Here is a 9,302-nt window from a genome sequence, read left to right as displayed (position 1 = left end):
AGCTCGGTTGCAATTAAAGAAGAGAGTAACTGAAGAACACTTTGAGTAATAGCTAGAAGACATAATTGAACTTGTATTGCTTTGATGTGCGTGTCAATAGTGGTTTAAAATGAAAAAGTTCTCCCCTTTATATAGTAGGGAAATTTCAATCCTAGTACAAGTCTAAATAAGGTAAAAACCTTCATTTTCGGTAAATGTCGATCCGCAGTTGATATCGGACGGGATTTGTACTGTAATATCCGGTTGAGGACGAGTATTACGGCTCCCTGCTCGTCATGCTCAACCGTTTCTCTTTTCCTTGGTCTCAAAACTTACTTGGTCCGGATCCATTGTTTAGCCGTACCCAATCCCGGATGCACCGTTCATCCCCCGGGCTCCGAAAAGAGGGACCCTTCGGCTTCGCTCGAAATTGCGTTAGATCATGCTTCCCTCTCGTTTTTTTATTGGGAATCAGGGGTAACATTATCCTTCATTTTGCCCGTACACAAGTTCTTCCATAATTAATGAACATCATAGGCATCATTACAAGAAAAGACTTACACCAAGGAAAATTAGCCAATAACAGCCGAAAAAATTGAAGTCATCAGGGATCACTAGTAGCCTAGCCGTATGACCAGATTCCAATCCAATCGTTAAAATACTTTTAGTTGCTAAATGTCATTCCGGTCGTTACAAACTTTAGATTGTTAGAAGTGCTTTCAGTGACCGAATTTTACTTTGCTAATTGTTTGTTAGCTTTAAACAACCAAAAAACTTTATCATTGTATGTTATTATTGGAAAGATATAAAACTCACTATATCTATATATACAAATACACACCCAAAAGCATACCAAAAAATCAATATTCATATAAAATTTAATAATTAATTACAGAGAACAAAAGCAGCCGAATATCACAAATATAGTTCTAAGTTCTAAAATTGTACTGTATTCGTCGTATTTGTCACCTCCTATCAAAAGAGAAAATAGGATTGTAACATGTACTAGAGGCGGCAAGCAAAATTTATATGGACTTCCCAAAGAAAGCATCAGAATTTATTCGACAAGAGAACTCCAGGAACAGTGAACATAAAATCACGGAATCAGAAGAAAGGTGGAAATCAAGGTTAAGAACAAAGATCATTCTTTCAACCCAATAATTTAATATATTTTACTACAGTTATTTTTTTATATAATATAACTGTAACTGTAATGTCCGGGCCAGCTTGTGCGTGTCTCGACTAATTCCACAGGTACTTGCTACTTCCTAATCTCCCATCAGCACAAGTACTTTAGGCAAGCTCCCACATTGATAACAGCTTGAATCACTATTCCAACATGCAACATCTCTATAAGGCAATTTGTCAGAAACCTCTGAGCATTATCTCTGCTGGACGCTGGTCTCTCATGGTTTTCACCAACTTTATGATCACTAGGCCACACGCTTGGGTGCATGATTGATCTGCAATATACTTAATTCATTTCCGTAAGTTAAATTTTCCTGGTTACGGCTGTCAGCATAAACGCCATCATAATTTTCGATTTTTCACAAAGCAGTGATGGATATCAAAGGTATTTCATATTGATTTATATAAAGTATGGTAAAATACACCTTGGATGTTATAATCTGCACAGCAAAATTTTGTCCGGAACGCTAGCTCGTATCATTAGGAACGGGAGAATCTGGCTGCTAGAGCATAAAAGGGCAGCCCGGTGCATTAAGCTCCTAATATGCGCGAAGTCCAGAGGGGGGCCCGACCACAAGGGTCTAATATTACACAGCCTTATCTGCAAGAGGTTGTTTCCACAGCTCGAACCTTCCTACATGTCTCTTCTGTTCAATCTATTGGTATATGGATTTTAGGCTCCCTACTCTTCCTGTTCACTGCTTAACATATGCAATTCCATCACGTTGGAAAGATATGAGCCCCCATGTTTTGTCATCGCAGTTCTAAATCATATGGTATTTTTTTAGAAAAGGAGAAAGAATAAAACCTGTCCTCAGATGTCATGAAGGACTGCCGGAACCTTCAGTTCAGCAGGAGCTTATCAAAAGGTTGGTTGGGATCTAAAATGCTCGCCAGTTCCCTCTCCCGCTATCATGTATGCCTGATGCCTAACTCATTGCTGTGTACTCCTTACGATCCTTCTTCCTCAAGCTCATAAGTGATACGAGAGGTTGAGAAATCGAGAAAGAGAAGAATGCCAGCACAAGGAAACTTGTCTGTTGAAATAACGAGAGAAATTCTGTAGGCAATCAACAAAAAGATTCTGACGCCCACATATTACCAAAATAGCACAAGATCAGGAAATTTGTACCATAACCAATAACAAAAATCTAGAGGCAATTTCGAGCCATGATATATCCTCATGAACCTCATTCATAACATAAGCAACCCATAACAAACAGGATTTTATTTGTAACAAATTGGATATGTACGTTTTCTATTATCCAAATAGAGAGGAGCACTTGAAAAAGTACTTTAGATTGGTGTCTCAGTCATGACAGTCAAGCCCATTGATGGCATCACGTTAGTCACTTTACCTAAAACTTTTCTCCAGTTATTTTTCCTTGACAGAAATTACAAATATTTCACACAGCATTATGACGGACAGCCTGTGCTTCCGGTATGTGAGAACTATGTTTAGATGCTTGGACCATAGAGGGAAAAAATGGGTATTCGAGACTACTTTATTCTTTTTAACTTTTATACCTTAATCAGTTGTTCCACCTAGCTGAGCACATAGATGAAGTAACATAATGGAAACATGCCACAAAAGAGGCAAAACAAAGAAAATGGACAAAATAATGGAAGCTGCAGAGACAAGAATTCATCTCCAAAGCTCTTTGAGTTCATGAAATCTGAATTCCACACGATGCAATGCCCCAGTAAAAGCAATCAAAGCTAAAACATATAATGCATGAAGACCATAACAGAGATGATCCACGCAGTCCCCATGTGGCATAGGTAATTTAGAGGCTTTATTATATAAATAACTACATCAAACAAACCCTGTATTAATCTCACAAAGGCTTTCTTACATAAATAAGTGTAGCAAAGCTTATAATATCAATAGTGGGGATTATTGCAAATGAAAGTAACATAGATAATTCACATGCCAAGGAGACATTTTGAAAAGAGAAGAAGAAAAACAATCAACAATTGAAAATCAAAATCGTTCTGCAATTTTCTAACAATTATAAAAGCCAATTATCCAAATTTAGATTGAGTTAACATCATTGAGCCAAGGGTCTACAGGAAACAGCCTCTCTAAAGTTTGCGTTGACACTATCCTCCCACACCCACTTACTGGGTTTGTTGTTATTGTAGATTGAGTTAAAATCAGTAAGTTCTCACTTGGTAATGAAAGTCAAATAATTTGTTCACACACTTGCACAAAGTTTGGCCATGACTCAACTGAAAGATAGACAAACCAAATAGTAAAACACAAAATTAAAATACTTAAAGTATTACAACTGAAAAAGTGTAGGTTTACAAGGCATACTTCCCATATGTTTTCATTTTTCATTATCTTTAAACAAAATATTAATATTTCAAGAAGAAACTCAAAAGGATACTTGTTTATAAAACTCAAGTTGAAGATTCTTATAGGCAACACCAGCTATCCAGGCCAAGAGAATCAGTGGAAGAAAAATATAGGATTTAATTGTTGGCAGACATCTCCAGAAACATCATGCAAAACAAGAAAATAAGGTTTTCAATGTGACCTGCATCAATAATAGCACAAAGAAAAAGACCCTCTGAATGCTAGTTTTTCAATATCTCCTAAGATAAAAAAGTAGAAAGGAGAGAGAGAGAGAAGTACAGAAAAGACACAGTAGATGAGTTTTTTCTTTTTATTTCAGCTGCCACACATCATTAGGAGGGTCAAGCGACCAGGCAGTTTTAGTTATACCTTATCTCAAGGTCGGTGTACTATTCAAAGATAGTCCAATATTTTATTTTCCTCTGGAGATCTGCAGGTGTTTTCTATTCCATTACTTTCTTCCAGGAAACGGGTGATGGAGTGAGGAGGCTGCATAATTCTACAGCTTCTCAATTAAATATTGATCAGGCTAATTGTTACTTAATCATCTCATCAATCAGAAAGAACAAAAATTTCTGATGATTTCTTAAAGAGATTAAACTTACTTCACAAATATATAATAGAGTTGGAACACTTGTGTAATATGGCAGCTCAACAGCAAACAAAATAAAATGGACCTTCACTCCATTCTGGAAGCGAGGAAGACTGTATATATTGTAGAATAAACAATCAAGTAAACACCAGATAAAGGCAAAAGCAAGAAGTTTGAAGACCAATTCATATTCTGTTTATGGATTGAAGAGTAAATAACCTGCCCATAGATAACAATACAAGTTTTTATACCATGACTATTTGAGCTAATACATCAAACCAAACAACTTCTTAATGCTTTGGGATATTAAACTGGAGTCTGAAGTATAACACCTATAAGGGAAAGGAAATAGTAGCTACCACAATGGACAATAAAAATTTGAAGCTTCACAAAAACTTGAATTGCCACAAGCCAAAAGCTACCGTCTTTAGGCCTAGGAATCTTGTGAATCAGGTAAGGTAATGTCGCTTTCAGGAAAAGTGACGAAACTCAAGTAGTTAATGTCAACATCTTATGTAACCTGAAAGGAAGTAAAAGCTAAAGCATTGAATGGATATACATACTAATGAAACTTTAAACAATAACTGTGAAAATTAATCATAAAAAGCTCCAGCACAAGAAAACTTGAGGTTGGCTTTACTTGATGAATAAATAAACGACAAGCATTCAGTGAGCATCTCATTATTGTAATGGCACACATGTATATTAAAAGTTGCGTTAAATGTTAATAGTAGAACACAATCACATACCTAGACATGCAAAAAGCATAACAACAACTATTACTACTACACCTCGGTCCCAAACAAGTTGAGGTCGGCGAAAAGCACTAAGCCAAAAAGCATTAAGCATAAGGGAAAATAACCAACGGAATGAACTACAAACGGTTTGATGAATGCTTGAGGAGTTGGAGAGTGAATAGAACGGCGGAAGGCGATTTACACAGGCACACATATATATGAACACATACATATATGATCTGAAAAAAGGAAAATCCGACTGTGATTCGGATTGGGAATTATATGTCTATTGGGATTCCGATTTTGGAAACTAGGAGGCGTTTGGACATAAGAAATTTTTCCCTTTTTTTCAAAATTTTTCACTTTTTTCCATAATAATCTTTTGTTCATAAAAATTTATATTTTCACTTGAAAATGCATTTTGAAATTTTTTAAAAATTTTAAAAACTCCAAAAAACTATTTTCTAAATTTTCACTCAGATCATTCACAAAACTTCAAAAATGACCTAAAATTATATTCATGTCCAAATACAACTCTAAATTTCAAATACTATTTTCACTTAAAATAATTTCATCATTTTTTTAAATTTTACAATTCTTATGTCCAAATGCCCACTAGATCTGCTTTTTCCTCAAATTAAATCTTAGGATAGGCGTTGTCTGTTTACTCTATTTACGTAACTATAATTTTATCTTATAAAATTTATATTTGGATTTAAAAGGGTGAATAATATTTTGCAATGCGCTTTATCCATGTGCCTATATTAAATAATATATTTGAGTTACAAAATAACGCTAAAAAAGTGTAAGTTCTTGAAAATGAGTAATATCAATTGTATTTAGATAGATCAATAAGGAAGAATCTTGCTAGAAATATGCAAATACTGATAGGAGAAAATTCTAAAATAAAATATTGATGTAAATATAAATCCAAACAACACATACATTTAAAATTTATATATATATTTTTGTAATTTTTTCTTTTGCGAGAAAAATAAAGTAAAAATAGTCAAAATAGCTATATTAGTCCTAAATTAAATATTTAAGCTTAAGAACGTAAAAATTCCCGGGGAGGGTCAAAAATCACGTGCTTACAGCTGCCCTCTTTGACTGGAAACACGAAGAGTTTTCCGACAAAGAACGACTAGACGTGTTTTTGACCCGACCATTACTTGGACGAACTACACTAAGGAAAGGGAGGGAATGTGACCGAGCCCTGGCATCTGAGCTGCCTACATATCCTTGGTTATACAGGAATCAGGCCACGTGTAGTTCGGGTATGAGAGAGATGGTAGAGGGTACCGAGGTGGAGAGCCGATCGAGGTGCCGTTCTGTTGAGGTTCTGGTCCGCGGTCCTGTCATTACAACAAAAATGAAAACTGAAAAAGACTAACTAAGCCTATCAGCTACTAGTTACAAGGATTCTTATCTTTAAGTCTTCTGAAACTTGGTCTTGAGTCTTGAATGGTGCTTCATACAGACTTTGGATTTGAACCTTGACTTGCTAGTTGTAGGTGTTAGTTCTTGAGCAGACCACATCTGTTCTCCACTTCCGTAATCTGGGTTCTTTCTTTTTCTTTTTTTTCTCTTTTTTTCTTCTTGTTTTTGTTTTTTGGTGACCAGCTTCTGTTGATCATCCCAGACTGTTGACATGCATTATTGGGACGAGCTTCTTGTTGCTTCTATCTTGGATTGAGTGCTGGGGATTTTTGTTGTAACCTTCTGCTTTCTAGTGGGTCACTGCTTGATCTTGAAAAATGTTTCTCCGTTCTGCAGGCGGACTCCTGACTTCTTCTATCTTCGACATGCAACAACCTCCGTTCTACAAGCGGGTCCCTGACAATCAAAACAAACAAGACAAACAAAATTTCCTAACCCAGTTTGTACTGGGAAGATTTGTGAGTCGTTAGCAAAATTGTAACTCACTTACACCACTGATGCAATGATGAGAGTAAACTAAAGGCTAGGATGTGCATCTCCTATGAGTAAAACCAAAACTCTTGCTAGCAAATGTGTCTGCTAAAATAAAAACCTCAATGACTCAAACTAGAAAGTGTGTCTTCTATGGTTGAATCGGAATGAGCTAAACTAGGAAGTGCGTCTCCTAAGGGTGCAAACTTCAGTGACTAGAACTAGGAAGTGCGTCTCCTATGAATAAAATTTCGACTTAGGAAGTGCGTCTCCTAAAAAAAAACTCGAAAGACCTCGATTAGGAAGTGCGTCTCCTACGGGTAAACTTCCAAAACTGGACTAGGAATTGTGTCTCCTATGGTCGAACTTAAAATGAATCAGACTAAGAAGTGCATCTCCTAAGGGCGAAATATCGATTCCGGAAGTGCGTCTCCTGAAATAAAATATAATCTAAAAGCCAAACTAGGAAGTGCGTCTCCTAAAGCAAAAGTATAACCTGAGCGAACCAGACTAGGAAGTGTGTCTCCTAATAATGAAAACTTAATTCAGGAAGTGCGTTTCCTGTGCATGGAATTAAACTTAGGAAGTGCGTCTCCTAGGGGTAGAATAGTCTTAGGAAGTGCGTCTCCTATGGGCGAAACCTTAATGATTTTGAACTAGGAAGTGCGTCTCCTATGAATGAAAATATTTTAGGAAGTGCGTCTCCTATAGGGTAAAAGTAAACTTAGGAAGTGTGTCTCCTATGGGCAAAACTAAACTTTGAGGAAGTGCGTCTCCTGTGGGTACAATAAACTTAGGAAGTGCGTCTCCTATGGGTACAATAAACTTAGGAAGTGCGTCTCCTATTGGGGATAACTGTTCTTAGGAAGTGCGTCTCCTACTGGGTGAAACTATTCTTAGGAAGTGTGTCTCCTATTGGTACAATGGATCTAGGAAGTGCGTCTCCTATTGGTAAAACTTAACTTAGGAAGTGCGTCTCCTATCGGTGAAACTTTTTTAGGAAGTGCGTCTCCTATCGGTGAACATAACTTAGGATGTGCGTCTCCTATCGGTGAAACTTTTTAGGAAGTGCGTCTCCTATCGGTGAACTTAACTTAGGAAGTGCGTCTCCTATTGGTGAAATCAACTTAGGAAGTGCGTCTCCTACTGGTGAAACTTGTCTTAGGAAGTACGTCTCCTACTGGTAAAACTTGCTTAGGAAGTGCGTCTCCTCAGGAAGTGTGTCTCCTATGGTAAAACTGAACTTAGGAAGTGCGTCTCCTATGGTAAAACTTTTTAGGAAGTGTGTCTCCTACTGGTACAATGGATTTAGGAAGTGCGTCTCCTGTGGGTACAATAAACTTAGGAAGTGCGTCTCCTATTGGGAAAAACTGTTCTTAGGAAGTGCGTCTCCTGCTGGGTGAAACTATTCTTAGGAAGTGCGTCTCCTATTGGTGAAACTGAACTTAGGAAGTGTGTCTCCTATTGGTGAAATAAACTTAGGAAGGAAATGTATGCCTCTGTTATCTGGGCGGGCTCCCAACTTCAATACTTGAAACGTAAAGACTGAATGTATGACTCTATTATCTGGGCGGGCTCCCAATTTCAACACCTGAAATTAAAGACTGAATGTATGCCTCTGTTATCTGGGCGGGCTCCCAACTTCAACACTTAAAATAAAAAGACTGAATGTATGCCTCTATTATCTGGGCGGGCTCCCAACTTCAACACTTAAAATAAAAAGACTGAATGTATGCCTCTATTATCTGGGCGGGCTCCCAATTTCAACACTTGAAATAAAAGACTGAATGTATGCCTCTATTATCTGGGCGGGCTCCCAATTTCAACACTTGAAATAAAAGACTGAATGTATGCCTCTGTTATCTGGGCGGGCTCCCAACTTCAACACTTAAAAGTAAAGACTGAAACCAACATATCCTATTTGAGGGCGGATGAACCTAACATATCCTATTTGAGGGCGGATGAACCCGACATATCCTATTTGAGGGCGGATGAACCCGACATATCCTATTTGAGGGCGGATGAACCCAACATATCCTATTTGAGGGCGGATGAACCCAACATATCCTATTTGAGGGCGGATGAACCCGACATATCCTATTTGAGGGCGGATGAACCCGACATATCCTATTTGAGGGCGGATGAACCCGACATATCCTATTTGAGGGCGGATGAACCCGACATATCCTATTTGAGGGCGGATGAACCCGACATATCCTATTTGAGGGCGGATGAACCCGACATATCCTATTTGAGGGCGAATGAACCCGACATATCCTATTTGAGGGCGGACGAACCCAACATATCCTATTTGAGGGCGGACGAACCCGACATATCCTATTTGAGGGCGGACGAACCCGACAGATCCTATTTGAGGGCGGACGAACCCGACAGATCCTATTTGAGGGCGGACGAACCCGACAGATCCTATTTGAGGGCGGACGAACCCGACAGATCCTATTTGAGGGCGGACGAACCCGACAGATCCTATTTGAGGGCGGACGAACCCGACAGATCCTATTTGAGGGCGGAC

General features: G+C 38.1%; 1 long non-coding RNA gene across 3 annotated transcripts; it reads right to left on the bottom strand.

Annotated features, from left to right (window-relative positions):
- Positions 1-887: 887 nt before the first annotated feature.
- Positions 888-4,624, bottom strand: LOC104230840 (uncharacterized). Of its 3 annotated transcripts, none has more exons than XR_711955.2 (3): positions 4,373-4,624; positions 1,976-4,234; positions 888-1,865 (listed from the first exon to the last, which is right to left on the bottom strand). It is a non-coding gene; the product is annotated as an uncharacterized lncRNA (long non-coding RNA). The 3 variants fall into 3 exon arrangements; XR_011403658.1 differs by having other exon boundaries at positions 888-1,452; positions 1,593-1,865; positions 1,976-4,600; XR_011403657.1 differs by having other exon boundaries at positions 888-1,442; positions 1,593-1,865; positions 1,976-4,589.
- Between the last annotated feature and the right edge of the window lie 4,678 nt (positions 4,625-9,302).

This window comes from Nicotiana sylvestris, chromosome 11, assembly GCF_000393655.2.
Source record: "Nicotiana sylvestris chromosome 11, ASM39365v2, whole genome shotgun sequence".
Taxonomy (NCBI): domain Eukaryota; kingdom Viridiplantae; phylum Streptophyta; class Magnoliopsida; order Solanales; family Solanaceae; genus Nicotiana; species Nicotiana sylvestris.
Note: the sequence above shows the minus strand (reverse complement) of the source record. Positions and strands in the feature narration are given on the sequence as shown.